The 19,791-nt window shown below is 35.4% G+C and overlaps 1 non-coding gene across 1 annotated transcript; it reads left to right on the plus strand.

Moving 5' to 3' along the window:
* The first annotated feature begins 19,465 nt into the window (after positions 1 to 19,465).
* On the plus strand, positions 19,466 to 19,572 carry LOC143672209 (U6 spliceosomal RNA). Its single transcript, XR_013169678.1, has one exon. It is a non-coding gene; the product is annotated as a U6 spliceosomal RNA (small nuclear RNA).
* The last annotated feature ends 219 nt before the right edge of the window (positions 19,573 to 19,791 follow it).

Consider the following 19,791-nt stretch of genomic DNA (forward strand, 5'->3'; position numbering starts at 1 on the left):
CTTAAATTTCTATTTCTCATGAACTGCTCCCAGTACCAAGGCTGTATTAGTCAGCATTCTCTAGGGAAATAGAACCAACAGGAGAAATACATACATATGTTTTTTTGTAAGAGATGTTCCTTTGAATATAGCCAAGTATCAGTGTTTTGGTTTGTGCTTTTTCCTTTTTATTTAGGAAACTCTTCCTTACCTTGAAGCCATAAAGATATTCTATGTTTTATTAAAATGTTTTATTTTTTTCCCTATATAGGTCTGTAACCAACATGCTATTTATTTTTGCATATGATGTGGCTACAGCTCTAATTTAATTTCTTCCTTAAAGATACCCAGTTATTCCAGTGTCATCCTTTCCATACTCTAGAGGAATACTTTAAAAAAATTACTTCATTCTCTCAGTAAGCTTTATCTATACATGCCATAATAATGATTATTTGTCCTCCATACGAATATTTCTTTAAAAGGAAATTTTAGACTATTTTCCACCATTATTTATTATTAGAGTGATCTTTTCAAAATCTGAGTTTAGTATTCTTTATTATAAATTACATATCTTAAACTTTCCATCACATCTTTTATATAGTTGTGGAGCCAAATAGAATTGGAAGATATATTCTGCTAGATTTACAATCCATGGTATTTGTTTTAGTTTGATATAGTTGCCAAAATGCAATATACCAGAAACAGACTGACTTTTAACAAGGGGGATTTATTAGTTTACAAGTTAAGATTCTAAGACTGTGAAAATATCCAAGTTAAGGCAACAGCAGGATACCTTCTCTGAAGAAAGGCTGCTGGCATCTGATACTCCTCTGTCACATGGGAAGGCATCTGGCCAGCATCTGCCATCCTTCTTTCCTGAGTTTCATTGCTTTCAGCTTCTAGCTTCACTGGTTCTCTCAGCATCTTTTGGAGCTTTTTCTCTGTGAGCTTCCCTTAGTTTCATCTCTACTTCTGTATTGCTTTATCTTCTCATAAAGGACTCCAGTGAAAAGATTAAGACCCATCTTGAGTGGGGTGGGTGCATCTCAATTGAATTAACCTAAACTCTGCACCCACAGGAATGGATTAAATGAACAAGGCCTTTTCTGGGGCACATAACAGCTTCAAACCAACAGAGTATTTTTCAAACAAAGAATATTTTTAAATGACTTCTTCAGTTCATTTTATTCCTCCTGGTGCTTTCCCTCATTACTTAAAATCTGTAATGTTGTTGTTTCATGATCCCTATCTTCTAAATTGCCTTCCATGATAAAATTTTCATAACCTCTTCTATAAAAGCTGAAGTTCTACATTCCAGTTCATTTTGTTGTCTTACATGTTTTAATAATTTACTATCTTTCCCAATTAGATAGTTTTCCTACCCATTATTTTCCATTATTTATACAAATGTCATCCAAAAACCAGTTATCAACACAACCCCTGTATAAAAGATATTTTTGATCAGTTTGTTCTTATTAATTCCATTTAGAACATCAGTTTTCATTACACAACATTCTGTTATATGGATAGTAACTGAGAAGAGGTTACATTTATATGATTTATTCTTTATATTCCTTAAAATTCCTACCTTGCCCTTATTTTCACTAGAAGTATAAACTTCTTTTAAAATATCAATTTACTACTATAATGAATATCCGTCACATTGTCAAGTATGCCGAAGAAACAAAACATGCACTGACTTCAAACTTAACACTGATTAAAACAAAGTACTTCCCAAGACAATGTGCAAAGAGAGAAACCCAGGTTTGGAAAATTCTCATTTGATGTTACACATAAGATTGCTGGAGATTCTTTCGGTGCAGAAGAAAATTATGCAGATTACAAGAAAGAGACAAAGATAGGTTTGCAGAAGCCTCTCTAATGAGCCCATATCTTTAAAAGACATCTCAAAGAAATGGATGGAGAGACACATAAACAAGCAGGATTACAACAAATAGAACAGACCCATAAAATGTTCTGATAAAGACCAAAGATCCATATGCCTGAAGCTTCTGAAAAAATGTTAAAAGCAAATAAAAAACCCCATCTTTTTATGTATGTTTAGGACAAGGAAAAAGGAGGAAAATGTAAATGTTGAATGGGATGGAGAACTCAAATTTTGTCCAAGTTTTGTTTATTTTTTGACAGCTGTATCTTAAGCATTTAAGAATGTTTAGTACATACTTGTTGCACAATAAATATAATTGAATGAATAAACAAATTAATAAATGAAGCAGAAATGCCCTAACTACTAAGTTCCTTCCATTTACTCCATCAATGATCATTGCTAGCTAGAAAGGGAAAAAATAAGAAACGAGTATAAAATAATTGTATTACAAATAAATATATAATTGTTCTAAGTAGTATTAAGGCTCATAGCCTGATTAAACTTTTATATCTTGACATATTATAACAATTTAAAGATGAGATTTGCTAACCATGATCTTTGAAGAATTTTAGAAAATGAGAATATCTAAAGAAAGAAATTAGAAGGAGGCAAATTACAGATTAGTGAGTTTGACATTGACTCAAGAAAAATATTCTAAAATGGATGGCTCATGACAGTTGGGAAAAGGGAAGTAATCACCCAAAGCTGTCATGAGTTAATAAACAAGTCATACTGAAGTGGTGAAAACTCTGATCAACACCCAAGAAAGTACCTGAGCCTCTGAGAAGTGGACAAAACTTTTATTGCCAGCAGGCCTAGAGTACTTCCATCCAAAGTCTGAGCCCTGAATATCCTGTTTCTAGATTATATAGGCTAGTGAGCAAGGTAGGAGTTACTATAGGAATGGGCAGTAAACACTGGAAAAATGCAGAATTTCCTTTTGTCTGAGATGGGACATGTGCACAAGACTCTTTTTCTGCCTAAGACCAAGAGCAAGTGCTGCAGCTGTGAGTAGGAACAGGTCTTGTATACCTGACTAGGAACAGGCAGATGCAGCAGACATACTTTTACATACTTTTTTACATTCCTGCTTTTTATGTGCTTTTGGGGTACATAATTTATAAGGTGATACACACAAATGCACAAAGTGATACACATAAATTCATAGAGTTATACAGTAATAATACGGAGTTTAAACTTGTGAACTACCTCAATACTTTATGAAACCTATTTAAAAATAAAATGACTAGACTGATAAAAATCAACTATAATACATCTGAGTGACAAGAAAACATTTGATATGGTAGTGTTTTAATATATCTTTTAGAATAAGCTATGGGAAAGTAAGCATGAGTAAAGTGGTAGAATTTTAATTCATTAAAGACAAATAATATAGATTAATAGATAAATGTCAAGACTTTTGTACTGTTTTGTTTTGTCTTGTTTATCTCATTTATTTATTTATTTATTTATCTATTTATTTATTTATTTGGGGACCTGATAGCATGACACAAAGGCTTGTCTTCAACTCTATCTGATTCCAGTTTTTAAAAAACTTATGATTTAAAAGAGAGCATAAGTAACCCATTTTTAAATTCACTCATATCAAGAAGTTATATGTGATATCAAATAAATTAAATGGCAAATTGGCAACCCAGAGTAATTTTCATAGGCTGAAATTACAGACCATATTTTAGTTTCCTAAGCTGTTCAAAACACAGACCATGAAATGGGTTGGCTTTAAACAATGGGAATTTATTAGCTAACAGTTTGAAACCATGAGAATGTCCAAACCAAAGGATCAAGGTTATATTTTCCTTCTGAAGATTGGCTGCTGACAATCTTTGGGTCCTGTGCTACATGGCAAGGCACATGATACCATCTGCTGGTCTCTTCCTTACCTCCTGGTTTTGATTAATGCAGTTTCTTGCTTCCATGGCTTTATCTCTCTCTCTGTTTTCATACCATTTATAAAAGACTGCATTATGAGGATTATGACCCATCCTGGGCCATGCCTTTACTGATGTAACCTCATCAAAAGTTCCTACTTACATTATGTTCACACTCACAGGAATAGATTAGTTTTAAGAACATGGTTTTCTGGAATATATACAGTTCTAAACCAACACAGGCCATGACTAATAAGAAGAAATATGATAGTGATAAAGCTCTGCACTTAAATGTCACAAAACCCAAGAGAAAAAAATACCTCATTAAGGAGAAAATGGCCAATTATTTGGAATGATTCTGAGATATTAGATAAAATGAATACTGAAGAATGTCATCAGGAGGAGCAGTATGTGTTTCATTCGGAATATTAGCAAGAAAATTGTTCATGGAGTGAAAAGCACGGGGTAGTTTGAACTGATAGCTCATGGTCACTACAATTTATAGTAAGATTTCAATCCTGTCTCCCCCTTCATCTAACCTTTATAGTCAATGTTTCTGCACATTAGTAAAATCTTCTTTGTTTTCTCCATATGCCTTCTTTTGTCCTCACATCTTAGTAGGTTATGGCTCATCTTCATTGTTTATGTTGTGGGTCCTCATTTTCTACTTAAAAAATGGTTATTAAGCCTTTTCCCTCTAAGGAAAGACAGATCTGGGTTTGAGTCCAAGCCCAACACTTCCCAACTATGTGGTCTTAGAAAAGTTACTTACCCTTTATCTGCTTCATACTCCTTATCCATAATTTGGGGATAATGCTAACACCTGTATGTTACAGGATTCTTTTGACCATTAGATGAAATAATAGATATATATAATGCTTGGCATAACACCTGACACATGATCCAAAACTATGTAAGTTTAGCTTTCATTATTATTAATATAATTACATTAATACTACTAAAGTCATTATTAGATTTCAGAAAGACATCTACTAACCAAGAAAAAAAGTCTTGTTTTTGATAAAAGAGGTCATAGGAACTTCTGGAGAAGATTACACAGTATGCAGCTCCAGGACCCAGTCCTTCCTGCAAAATAAACATTAAACAAGCAGGAACAGTTGATACATCTATTTTGAAATTCCAGAAGCCAGAAGAAATCAGCATTCAAGGAAAACCAGGAGGAAGAGGCTGGTAAACCATGATAAAGAACTATAAGTTGCTTTCTCTGTTCAGCAGCTACCGGTGCCTATCCTTCACTCTTGCAATAGGCTGCTGTGAAGTCCACTCCCTGGATAGCTGCTGCAAACAGATAAAGACATGAAAATCCTCTTTCTTAAGGAAAGGGGTATTCATGACCAATCACAAATCACAGCTTTGGATGAGTGAATTCAGATTCCTGGATCCCAGTTTGGAGGGATGTCATTGTTTCAACTCTCCCCAGACAGGGGTAGAGGTAATGGAGATTTAAAGCTGCAGGGCCTCCTCAGGGCTTAGGGTAAATTTAGCTTAAGTGCTGCATTTGCTGGGCAAGGCAGGAAAGCTCAGCTTTCAAGAGAATTTGGACAAGTTTTTGGCATTCTTCCTACTCCTTCCACAGGATGTGTTGGAGCTGTGTCTTTGGCTCTGTTTTGTCTGGGAGACATAAAAATTGGGAAAACCCTCCCTTGGGTGACCCTTCTCCCAGAATTTGCCTTCCATGCAAAAGCAACATGAGGCAATAAAAAGAGTTCAAAATGTCAGGTTTTAAACAGTAGCCGACTGAGAAATCAGAGAAACTGAGTCTGAGTTTAAAATTTTATTGTCCCAGGGTGAGGTTCCCAGGTCCGGGTGCTCAGGATGTGGACCAGGGAAATCACAACCCCCTAGGAGTGGTGGGGTTAGATATAGGCTAGCTAGTGGGGGGTGCTGATGATGCCTAAGGGGCCTCCTGTGGTAGGTTAGGAGTTTTGCACACTTTAAGGATGGGGGCATAGCTATGGGCCATGCGCAGTGGGGGTCCTTTGTTTGTCAGGGCAGGTCCTGATTGGCTGAGTTTGAACAGCTGTATGCCCAGATGTTCACGGTTTTAGTTCAGGTGGGGGCCTTCCAGCCAGAGGCTTCCGGGCCAGGCCTTACACAAAACATTATAGAGACAGACAGTTTGGGACAAAGTCCTACTGGCTTCAAACACCCAAGAGAGGAAAGTTTTCCTCCTGGGAAACAGAGGGCAACCAAATTATTATAAACAGGGAATTCCTAAACAACTAAAAAGCAAAAGCCCAGGACAAGAAACAGGTCCAGTAAAATAGGGGAAATCCTGCACAGTGCATTCACTGAAGGCAGAGCTTCCTGACAGTAGGTTTGATGCCAAAAAAATCTGGGAGTAAATCCCAGAGTTAACATTTAAAAATTTAAAAATGTACTGTGGGCAAAAAAAAGAGTACAAGACATAAAGAAAAAGAAAATGATGGCCCACCCAAAGTAAGAAGATAAAGAATCAAAAATCACCAATGAAGAAGATGAGAATGTGGACACATTGAATAAAACCTTTAAAAATGATCTTAAGATGCTCAAGGAAATGAAGGAGAAGTATAGAGAAAGAACTAAAGATAGAAGGAAAACAATGAATGAATACTATGAGAGTCTAAGTTAAAAGATGGAAATTTGATAAAGCCAGGAAAAGAACAATTGGAGTTGAGGACAACAATAATTGAAATGAAAAATTCCCAGGAGGGTGTCAAGATTATATTGGAGATGGAGAAGGAGTGAGTGAAAGTGAAGACAAGATACTTGATATAAGCCTGGCTGAGATGCAGAAAGAAAAAAGAAATATACAAAGCAAAAATAGCCTAATGATGGCTATGAGGCACATTCAAGCATATCAATATATGCATTATAGGAGTCCCAGAAAGAGAAGAAATAGAGAAAGGGGCAGGATGAATAATCAAAGAAATAATGACAGAGGTCTTCCCAAACTTAGCAAAAGACATCAATGTGCACATTCAAGAAGCTCAGAGAACAAACAGGATAAACAGGAAGAAAAATGCACTCTATCATATATTGTTTACACTATCTTCAATCTTTCTTATGCTGAAGATAAGGGGAGATTTCTAAAAGCTTCAAGAGAAAAGCAACATGTTATATACAAAGAAATCCAATAAGATTAAGGGCCAATTTTTCATGGAAAACCATGAGGCAAGAAGGCAGTGGGTAAAAGGAGAAATACTTATATGATATGAGAAGAAACCAGAGTATGTTCCTCCATGAACCAGAACAAAAGTACATCATTATAATAAGGTGGTATATGGAAAAAAATACAACTAATGCAAACTATGGACTACAGTTAATAATCATATTGTAATATTCTTTCATCAATTGTAACAAAGGTACCATACCAATTCTAGGCATCAATATAAGGAGGTATTAAGGGCATGGAATTTTTCTTTTTGTAGAAATGAAAATGTTTCCTAATTTATTTTTGCAATGAGTGAACACTTCTATGATTATACGGAGAGACACTGATTGCACACTTTAGATGGACTATATGGTGTGTGAATAAAACTGTTTATGATTAAAAATATATCAAAGCAATGTCATCAGAGGAAGTTAGAATTTACCCATACTAGTCAAATAAAAAGGCATGACATCCCCCATGTTCATCTCAGGGGAATCTTCCTAATTTTAAAACTCTTTTTGAAATTATCCAAACATTTTTTGGAAAATATCCAATTTCCTTAACATGCATTCCAAAGCCCACTGTAATCTGATGCTGCTTTTCTCTTCTACTTTATTTCTCCACCTTCTCCCACTCACAAACACACACATTTCTCCAACATAAAAAGTCACAGTTTTAGTGAATTACCATGTTTTCATACTTTGGAACCTTTTTTTTGTTTGTTTCTCAGAGTTCACCTCATCACTGATGTGTTCTCTCACACCTAAGTCTGAATTGACGCTCCTCCTATAGCACTCAACCACACCTTATACTTACTTCTTTTATAACGTCATTTAAAAATATTTAGTGACTGAATATTATATGCATCTCTCTAAGCAGTGAATAAAACAGAAGCTTACACTCAGGAAAGAGAGACAATGAACGTCACATACAAAAAATTCACACACATATTTCAAGTAATAATAAATTCTATGAAGAAAAACAAAATAGACCTTGTTTTAGGGTCTATATTATCTAATTTTTTTCAAAATCCAATGCCTTCCACAAGGCATAGAACAATCCATCCAGGTGCTTAAATATCCTTTAAAATAAAATAAAACTAAAGATAGGGAAAGATGGTAGCATAGTGAAGTGTGTGTCTTAGTTCATACTCTAGGTCAGCTAGTAAATAGCCAGGAACTGTCTAGAACAACTGTTTTGGGGGAATTCCATGAACAAGCACACATTATACACCAGTCTGGAATGGTTGGAAGAGCTGAGATCACAGCACAGAACTGTAAGTAAATCCTTCTACACTGTGGTGACTGGTGCACCACCCTGACTGACATAGTAGGTTTTCTTGGAATTTCTACCCATGGAAAATAGAAACCATCTTTAGTAGGAGCACAAGAAGTAAAGTTCAACCAAGATCCAGTTGCATATTTGATTAACAATCCTGGACTGTTGAATACAATCTTTAAGCACAGATAAAATTACACACAAACATGAAAGTAACCCAGAAGACTCTCTACAGCAATGAAGAGGCAGGGCTGATGATAAAACAGAGCATTTTGGAGTTGACTGAAGTCAGAATACTGGAAAGGGGCTGTGCTGTAAGAAAAGGGACACTTAGTGCTGGGTGTGAAATCTCCCTGTTGAATGGGGAAACTGGGGATTGAGAAATAGCTCTGAAAAGGATTTTTTTAATTCTTTTTTTTCTTTTTAGCATCCCCAGTAAAGAAAGCAGCAGAAATTTGCAGTTTTCAGCATTTCTCCAGGCAAGGGTGGAATTTGACTGGGAGGCAAGATAACTAATCAGATGAGGGAGATAGTTCCCTAGAAAGTATATCTTCTCCAAGGAAGGAGTGGTGGTGAAGGGCCCAGCACAATTGGTAGCTTTAATTAAGAGAATTTTGAACCCTGGTTCTTGGGTAACAGCAGTGGTTTCAGGCTACAAAGATCAGAGACCAACCCGTTTCTAACATAAAAGTTTCAACCTATAGAAACTGGAACAAAGTCTGTTTCAAACATATTCCAGGCAGAGGTTAAATGAAGCCTCCTGGAGAAACCTGCAACTTTTCCAGCCTACATGAAGTAAGAGGCTGAATAGCAGCTCCACTCAATGTCAAATAAGGGAAGGGGGCAAGGCCCAGAACATGTGGCAACTGTTAGTGAATTCAGACTCCAGGAACTAGAAAACAGAAACATGTTAAACCTGCATTAAGCCTCAGTCCCTGTAACAAGCACACCCCTGGCAGGGACAGGGTCTCATGAGAATTAAAGGCACAGTACCACTCTACACTAGTGGGGAGCAGCAGGTTGACAAAAGCCATTTGCTAGGCAGGACAAGAAAACACAGAATTAAGAGGCTTCACAGAAAGACTGACACCCTACTGGTTCTCATCCCTAGGGAACCTTGATATTGATTAAACTTCTTAAGTCCTGGGATTGTTTTCTTAAGGGAAATCTGATTGGTGTTGATTCTGTGTGGAGAGACACTCCTCTCAAAGCCAGACCTACTGGTAAAAATTGCTGCAGGTAATGAAAGGAGTGTTAAAAATACATAGAGGCAAAAAAAAAAAAAAAAAAAACCCCAAACAGATCAACATTTTCTGAAGGGAAGGAGGAATGCGAAAACTTTTTCCTGGGGGGTAGAACAACTACACACACAGACATAAGGGCAATCCCCCAAGTTTTCATATAGCCAGGGCAAGAACAAGAAAAGTAAAAGCTGGAAAATTCTGATAAGCTAAACAGAAGCTATGGTAGAGATCTAGAACAAGTTGAACTGTATGCCAATGAACAGATAGAGAACAAACAGAACCAACAAGAAAACCCTAGGCAAAAGAGAGAAAATGACCTCTTAATATGAACTAATCAAGACAAACAAATGCCTGAGAACCAGTAAAAAATCATAAGTCATACTAGAAATCAGTAACAAACTCACACTTCAAATGAGATGCAAGAGTTGAAACAACTGCAAATAAATCATCTAAATCAAATAACTGAGTTGAAGGAAAATGTGACAAAAGAGATGAAGGATAAAAGAAGACATAGTCTGACCTTACAGAAGAACTAGAAACCTTGTATAAACAAATGGCAGAATTTAGGGGAATAAAAAGCCTGATAGAAAAGATGAAAAACACAACAGAGATATACAACAGCAGATTGAAAAGAAGAATGGAGTAGTGAACAGAACATCTGAGTCTGTTAGATGACATAACATCTGAAATCCTACAAACAAAAGAACAGACAGAGGACAAAATGGGAAAGTATGAACAAGGTCAGGGAATTGAATGACAACATAAAATACAGGAATATATGTGTTGTGGGTTTCTAGAAGGAGAAGGGAAGAAGAATGAGGCAGAAAGAATAATGGAGGAGATAATCACTGAAAATTTCCCAAATCTCATGAAGGACATAAAATTACAAATCTAAGAAGCATAGCATTCCACAGACAGAATAGATCCAAATAGGCTGACTCCAAGATACTTACTAATCAGATTGTCAAATGTCAAAGACATAGAATTCTGAATGCAGCAAGAAAAAAGCAATCCATCACCTACAAGGAAAGCTTGATAAGACTAAGTGCAGATTTCTTAGCAGAAACCATGGAAGTGTTGAAACAGCGGCATGATATATTAAGTTACTGAAAGAGAAAAATTGCCAATGAAGAACTGTATATCCTGCAAAACTGTCCTTCAAATGTGAAGGTATGTTTAAAACATTGACAGATAAACAGATGCTGATATTGCTCTTTAACAGGAGATCTGCTCTACAAGAAATGCTATGGGAAACACTACAGGCAGATAGGAAAAGACAGAAGGGAGAAGTTTGGAAAAGCATGTAGAAATGAAGATTATCAGGAAGGATTACTAAAAGAGTAAAAAGAGAGAAAAATTAATATATGACATAAAATCCAAAAGACAAAATGGTAGAAGAAACTACTGTCATTAGAGTAAAAACATAAAATGTAAATGGATTCAACTCCTGAACAGAAAACATCAAATGTAAATGGATTCAACTACTGAATAAAAGTACATAGACTGGCACAATGGATTAAAAGTACATAGACTGGTAGATGGATAAAAAAGAATTTATCTATATTCTTTCTACAAGAGACTCACTTAACACTCAAGAACAAAAATACTTTGAAAGTGAAAGGTTTGAAATGGTATTTCATACCAACAACCAGAAAAGTGTCAGGGTTGTTAAACTAATATCAGACAAATTAGACTTCAAATGTAAAACAATTTAAAAAGACAAAGAAAGATGCTAAAATATTAATAAAAGGGACAATTCATCAAGAAGAATAACAGTCATAAATATTTATGCACAGAGCCAGACTGCCTGAAAATACATGAGGCCTACACTGACAACACTGAAGAGAGAAGTAAAGACCTTATCAATAAGAGTTGGAGACTTCAATACACCATTCTTATCAATGGTAGAACATCTAAACAGAGGATCAATAAGGAAAAAAAGGTATTGAATAATGCAGTAAATGAATTAGACTTAACAGATATTTACAGAACATTGCACACCAAAACAGCAGCATAAACATTTTCTCAAGATTGAAGTTATACCAAACATTTTCTTTGATCATAATGAAATGAAGTTGGAAAGCAATAATAGGCAGAAGGATGGAAAATTCACAAGTGTATGGAAGCTAAACTACACACTCTTAAACAACCAGTGGAACAAGGAAGAAATTACAAGAAAAATCAGTAAATATCTCAAAGCAAATGCAAATGAGGACACAAGATATCAAAACATATGGAATGCAGCAAAGCTGAAGTTAAGAGAGAAATTTATTGCCCTAATCACCTGTATTAAAAAAGAAGTAAGAAAAAAAAAGAAGAGCAAAAATTGAGGAATTTAATACTCATCTAGAGAAACTAGGGAAGAGATAGCAAACTAGCTGCAAAGGAAACAGAAGGAAAGAAAAAACAAATATTAGAGTAGAAATAAATGACATTATAACATGAAAAATATCAACAAAATCAGAAATTGGTGCTTTAAGAAAATCAATAAAATCAATGGACTTTTGGCTAGGTTGACAAAGAAAGAGAAGGCAAATAAAAATCAGAACTGTGAAAGAGGACATAACTGTTGCCTCCACAGAAATAAACAATATGAGAGGATACAATCAGCAACTATGTGCTAACAAACAAGACAACTTAGGTGAAATAAACAACTTCCTAGAAAAACATGATTGACCAGCATTAACTCAAGAAGAAATAGAAGACCTAAACTAACCAACCACAAGTAAAGAGTTTGAATCAGTCATCAAAAATTCCCAAAAAGGAAAAGTGTAGGAAGAACCAAATTACATCAAATGTGAATACTACCAAGCATTCAATGACAAATTAGAACCAATCTTGTTCAAACTCTTCAAAAAATTGAAGAGGAGGGAACGCTGCCTTACTTATTCTAAGAAGCTAATATCACCATAATACCAAAGCTAGGCAAAGACATTGCAAGAAAAGAAAATTACTGATGAATAACTTTAATGAACATAGATGCAAAAATACTCAACAAAATACTTGCAAAACAACTCAGAAAACAAATTAAAAGAATTATGCAGGGTGGGATCATAGTGGCTCGGCAGGCAAAGTTCTCACCTGCCATGCCAGAGACCGGGGTTCAAATCCTGGTTCCTGTCCATGAGGAAGCAAAAACAAAGAAAAAGATACCCAATTCCAAGGAATTTAACAGATTATGAACAAAGAGTTCAGTGTCTCAGAATTTAGAAATAAAAGTAAAACTGAAGAAAATCTGTGACTGCTGTAAGAGCTTCAAACTAGGAAACTTTACAATAAGCGTTATTGAATATTATGTACTCCTTAATCATCCATTGCCCAATATCTAACAATGTGCTATTTCTGATTAATGTATGCTCTTGAATTCCATTCTCAGTATTTCTTCAATACTTTTAATTCATATTAGTGAGGCTTTATGATATTTTTCCTTTTGTTTCTGGCTTTTTCACTCAACATAATGTCCTCAAGGTTCATTCACCTAGTTACATGTCTCACAACTTCATTCCTTTTTGCAGGCACTCAGTGTTCCATTGTATGTGTACACCATAGCTCCAATTTGCCTTTCTGTTCATCTGTCCATGCACACCTAACCACCTCCATCCATTACAAATTGTGAATAATCCAATCATAAACACCAATATGGAAGTGTCTATTTCACGTCCCTGCTTTCACTTCTTCCCAGTATATACGGAATATGTGGACTGCAGGGATCATATGGCAACCCTATACTTAGCCTCCTATGGATTCCCCATACTGCCCTCTAGAAAGGTTTCACAAATTCTACCTCCCTATCTCTCTCTCCACATTTTTTCCAGCACTTGTGCCTTTCTGTATATTTTTTAAATGGTTTTATTCACACACCATACAATTCATCCTAAGTGAACAATCAATTGCTCCCAGAATAATCACATAGTTATGCACTCATCAAAACAATCTGAAGAGAACATTTCCATTTCTTCCATACAGAAAGAAGAGGAAAAAATAAAAATAAGGAAACAATGAAAAAGGAAAATAGTAAAGATTAAAAAAAAGAAAAAGCAACAACAACAAGAATTCCATAACACTCCCTTATATCTCCATCTTATTGGTAACTACTTCATATATGGCCTTTGTTACAATTAATGGAAGAATATTACAATGTTACTGTTAACTATAAAACCTATATGTATTGGTTGTATTTTTTCCATATACCATCCCATTTTCAAAATCTTGAAGTGGTGACATTCATTTCTTCTCCCTCATATAAAAACTTTCTTATATTTGTCCATTTAATCACCATCACTGTCCATTCTAGACTAACTTTTGATAAGTTATATATTCCCATATTTTATTCTTTATCTTTCCTTCTGGTGTTATATGTGCCCCTATCCTTCCTCTTCCAATCAAATTCACACACAGCTTTGTTCATTATACTTACAATATAGTGCTACTATCACAAAGTGCTTTGGTATCCATTTCTGGATCCTTACAGTCAACCCTGTAGAACATTCTGTACTCCCTCAACATCAAATGTCCTATCTCCACCTTCTTTATATCTCCTGATAACCTGTGTTCTTAACGATAGCTTTCTAAGCTTGCTCACAGTACTCAGTACATATTAGTGAGACTGCACAGTATTTATCCTTTTGTTTCTGGCTAATTTTACTCAACATAATGCCCCAAGGTCCATTCACTTTGTTTCATGTGTGATTACTTTATACCATCTTACAGCATCAAAATATTCCACTTATGTACACACAACAGTTTGTTAATCCACTTGTCCATAGATGGACATTCATCTCCTGGCAATCAAAAACAATGGCACTATAAACATGGGTGTATAAATGTCTGTTCATGACCATGCCTTCTGTTTCTCCAAGTATATGCTTAGTAAAGGGATTGCTGGATTATACCACACACTTATCTTCTGAGGAGCCAAAAACCACCTCCAGAGCAGGAGCACCATTCTACATTCCCACAAACAGTGAATAATTGTCCTTTCTCCACATTTTTTTCCAGCACCTGTAGTATTTTGCTTGTTTGGTATTGGCCATTTAGTAGGTGTGAGATGATATCTCATTGTTGTTTTCATTTGCATTTAATAATTGCTAGTGTAGTTGAGCATCTTTTGATATATTTTGAGCCATTTGAATTTGTCCTTTGGAAAAGCTTCTGTCCATGTCTTTTGCCAATTTTTAAATTCAGTTCTTTGTCTTTTTGTTGTTGAGTTGTCAGACCTCTTTACATGTTCTGGGTATTAAACCCATAGCTTACAGGTGGTTTCCAAATATTTCTTCCCATTGTGCAGACTGCCTTTTTACTTTCCTTACACAGACCTTTGATGCTCAAAAGTGGTCAATTTTAAGGATATTCCATTTATCTCTTTCTTCTTCCATTGCTAGTGCATTGCATGTAAGATTTAAGAAGACACCTCCTATCACAAGATCCTTAAGATATTTCCCTATATTTTCTTTTAAATGTTTTATGTTCTTATCTCTAATGTTTAGGTCTTTGATCCATTTTCAGTTAATTTTTGTATAAGGTGAGGATGTGGGGAAAGAGAAACACTTATCCACCATTGGTGGGAAAGTAAAATGGTACAACCACTCTGGAAGGCAGTTTGACGGTTCTTTAGGAAGCTAAGTACAGAATTGCCATATGATCCAGCAATACCATTGCTGGGTTTCTATTCAGAGGACATGAGGGCAAAGACATAAATGACATTTACACACCAATGCTTATAGCAGCATTATTTACAATTGCTAAGAGATGGAAACAGCCCAAATGCCCATCAATAGATGAGTGGCAAAACAAACTATGGTATATACATACAATAGAATATTATGCAGCTGTAAGACAGAATAAAGTCATGAGGCATGTAACAACATAGAGAGACCTTAAGAATTTTTTGCTGAGTGAAATTACCCAGAAACAAAAGGACAAATACTGTATGGTCTCACTAATATGAACTAACATTATTGAGTGAACTTGGAAAATTGAAGTTAAGAACACATATTTTCTGGAGATAGAAATAGGATAGAGATTGGGCAGTTGGTGCTAAGGGAATACTGATTGTGCAACAGGACTAATCTGTAAAAATTTAGAAATGGATAACACAATACTCCCTGATTATAGCACAATGTAACATAATTACATGGAATGAAGTTGAACGTGAGTGTGCTAGAGGGAGAAGGGCTGGGGGCACATATGAAACCAGAAGAAAAGATAAAAAATAAAGACTGACATGGTATAACGTAGGAAAGCCTAGAGTGTACAATGATGGTGATTAAATATACAAATTAAAAATGTTTTTGCATGAGGGAGAACAAATGAATGTCAGTATTGCCATGTGTTGAAAATAGTATATGAGAAAAAGTATAATCCCAATGTAAGCTAGGGTCTTGTGTAATCAGTACCATTGTAATATGCTTCCACTGAATGTAATAAAGGCATTATGCCAAAAATGAACATCAACAGGTGGAAGGGTTGGGAAACACGTATGGATTCTATTTGGAAGAAAAGGAAAGGTCTTCAGATAGAGTATGTTAGTGAAGGCATATTTATACAACTAAGCTGGATTGTATGATGTGTGAATAAAACTGTTTAAAAATGAGCAGAGAAACAAGTTCTAAAGAGAATGCAGAAAGAGAGAGATGTACCTATTCACTGTTGGTAGGGAAATGAGAGGTCTATCCCCTTGAAGGGTAGTGTGGTGGTTCCACAGAAGGCTAGGGGTGGGGTTGCCAATGATCCTGAAACCTTGTTGCTCAGTGTATACCTGGAGAAACTGAGGGTGGGGATATGAATAGACATTTGCACACTGGTGTTCCTGTCAGCAGTGTTCATGATCCATAATGAATGGAGGTGGCCTAAGGGTACAATGACAGAGTAATGGAAGGGAGAACTATGGTGTATAGATACACTGGATTACTGAGTGGCCATAAGAAAGAATGAAGTTGTGAGGAATGCAACTAGATGAATGAACCTTAAGAGCTGTATGTTGAATAAAATACCAAAAACAAAAAGACAAATATTATCATGCCACAGTCATATGGACTAACTATAATATAAAAATTCAGTGAACTAAAGTCAAGAGCAGGGGTTATCAGGTTGGGGCTTACTGTAAAGGGTCCTAGATTGTAATCTCTTATAGCAGTCCCATATATTCAGGAGGTGTAACTGTTAATTCTAAATTTTGAGATACTGAGCTGTTTGTAAATAACATGTTCTTTCTCAAAAACTTCAGGTATTTATGTGACACCTGAGACTCAGGGTTAGAGCTCTGAAGCTATGAAAGTCAGCAGTACCCCATGCAGGAACTGTTTTAAAAGTTGAAAAAGTGACCAGACACTGAGTAGAGACATGAATGAAACTGATCTGGATAGGACTCAGGTATATCAGAAGACTGGGTAAATGATATCATTCATGTTTTGAAACTTCAACTTCTGTGTGAGACTAAAAGGAAAGATGTTTATTTGGTACAAAATTTATATTTTGTGTAGTGCATTTCATAATTTAATTTGTATGGTCAGTTTAGTTAACACCATAAGTACATAGAATCTTGAATAGGGCATGAGATTTTGTTGGTTTCTCCAAGTTACTGTGATGCCCTGACAAATCCCAGAGAGATTTGGACAGTGAATAAAGAAGTATTTGCAAAGTCCCCTTTGGATAATGAGTAGAAAGGGGTCAATATCTAACCTCCCCATTTGGAAAATTTCTAATATTCTAGCAGGCAGTGGAGACAACTAAATCAACAGGCTGAGCCCTCGATCTTGGGGGTTGCCTCTATGAAACTTATTCCTGCAAAACATAGGCTAAGCCTACTTAAACTTAGGTCTAAGAGTCACCCCCAGAGAACCTCTTTTGTTGCTCAGGTGTGGCCTCTCTCTCTCTAAGCCACATGGCAAGTGAACTCACTGTCCTCCCCCTCTACATGGGATGTGACTCCCAGGGGTGTAACCCTCCCTGGCAACACGGGACAGAAATCCTGGGATGAGATGGGACCCGGCATAAAAGGATTGAGAAAACCTTCTCGACCAAAAGGGAGAAAAGAGAAATGAGACAAAATAAAGTGTCAGTAGCTGAGAGATTTCAGAGTTGAGAGTTTAACCTGGAGATTATTCTTATGCATTATATAAGAATACACCTATTTATTTATATGAGTAGATAAGTGGGCTCTCCTTAAAATTAAAAACTTTTGTGCTTTAAAGGGGGGTGTATAAGAGCATTTTATTTTTCACATGACTTTTCTGTAAACTGATTACTTCTTTAATTTTATATATTGCGTAAGAATACTTCTTTTTAGTTTATGGTGTATAGGAGTGGCTGGAAGAAACACCTGAATTTAGATTTGTGTTCCAATGGCCTTATTTCTTGAAAATGATTGTATAATGATATGGCTTTTACAATGTGACTGTGTGATTGCGAAAACCTTGTGTCTGATGCTCCTTTTAACTAAGGTATGGACAGATTAGTAAAAAAATATGGATAAAAATAAACAAATAATGGGGGAACAAAGGTTAAAATAAATTGGGTAGATGGAAATAGTAGTGGTCAATAAGAGGGAAGGGTCACAGGGATGGGATGTATGAGTTTTTTTATTTCTTTTTCTGGAGTGATGTAAATGTTAAAAAAATGATAATGGCAATGAATACTCAACGATGTGATGATATTGTGAACCACTGATTGCATACCATGTATGGAATGTTTGCATGTTAAGAATGTTTGCATGTTTGTATGCTGTTTTATTAATAAAAATATTTAAAAAATAAAAATAAATGTCAATTTTATCCAAATTGATTTATACAATCAAAACAACACCAATCAAAGCTCCAAAAGCCTTCTCTGCAGAAATGTAAAAGTCAATTATCAACCTTATTTAGAAGGGTAATGGAGGATGATTAGGAAAAAATGTCTTGAAAAAGAAGAATGAAGTTGGAGGACTCACACTTTTGACTCTAAAGCATATTACAAATCTATAGTGGACAATATAACATAGCACTGGCATAAAGATAGATATAATATGACCAATGGATTCAAATTGATCCTTAGAAATAGACCCTCATATCTATGGCCAATTGATATTTGACAAAGCTACCAAGTCCACACAATTGGGAAAGAATAGTCTCTTTATCAAATGGTGCTGGATATTCAAATACAAAAGAAAGAAAGAGTAACTGTATCTCACACCATACACAAAAATTAACTCAAAATGTATCAACAACCTAGATGTAGGAGCCACAATGATAAAGCTCCTGGAAGAAAATGTAGGGAAACATCCTCAAGATCCTGTGGTAATCAATGACTTCTTAGTCTCTAAACCTAAAGCACAGAGAGTGAAAGAAAAAGATAAATGGGCTTTCCTGAAAATTAAAAACATTTGTGCTTTAAAGGGGGTATCTGAGAGCGTTGTATTTTTCACATGACTTTTCTGTATATACATTACTTTCCTACTTAATAAAAATTGCAACAATTAAAACCACATTATACTAAGTGAAATAGCCCACAAACAAAATACTATATCTTGTATAATTTCATTTATATAAAATGTAAATATGAATAAATTTATAGAGATAGAACTAGTGGTTATATAGGGCTGGGGAGGATAGTGATTGAGCACTGATTGCTAAGGAGTATGGAGTTTTTCTTTTTAGATTAATGAGGGTTCTAAAATTGATTGTGGTGATGAATGCACAATTCCATGATTATACTAAAACCATTGATTGTACCCATTGGTTGGATTGTATGGTATGGGAATATCTCCCAATAAAACTGTTTTATTAAAAGCATCAACATCATAATGATACAAGAAAAGCTATGTAGGCCAATGAAATCAGATTGACGGTTCAGAAACCATCAATCACCTGACCCAACTGATTATTGACAAGGGTGGCAAGTCCTCACAATTGGGAAATAATAGCCTTTTCAAAAAATGGTGCTGAGAAACTTGGATGACCTATATGTAAAAACTGAAAGTGAACTCCTATTGTACATTATATGCACAAATCAACTCAAAATGGATCAGAATCTTCCATGTAAAAACCTAAACCATGTGCTCTCTTTGGCAGCACATATACTAAAATTGGAATGATACAGAGAAGATTAACATGGCCCCTGCACAAGGATGACATGCAAATTCGTGAAGCGTTCCATATTTTTTTAAAAAGAAAAAAAGCTTAAACCATAAAACTCCTAGATGAAATCATAGGGAAGCATCTTTATGACCTTGTGTTAAGCAATGGTTTCTTAGATTTTAACCTCAAAGCATGGCACCAAAATAAATAAAAAGTAATAAGTGGGACCTCAGGAAACTAAAGAAACTTTGGAGCATCAAAGGATTTTACATGAAATTAAAAAGACAACCTACAGAATAGGAGA

This window comes from Tamandua tetradactyla, chromosome X, assembly GCF_023851605.1.
Source record: "Tamandua tetradactyla isolate mTamTet1 chromosome X, mTamTet1.pri, whole genome shotgun sequence".
NCBI lineage: Eukaryota > Metazoa > Chordata > Mammalia > Pilosa > Myrmecophagidae > Tamandua > Tamandua tetradactyla.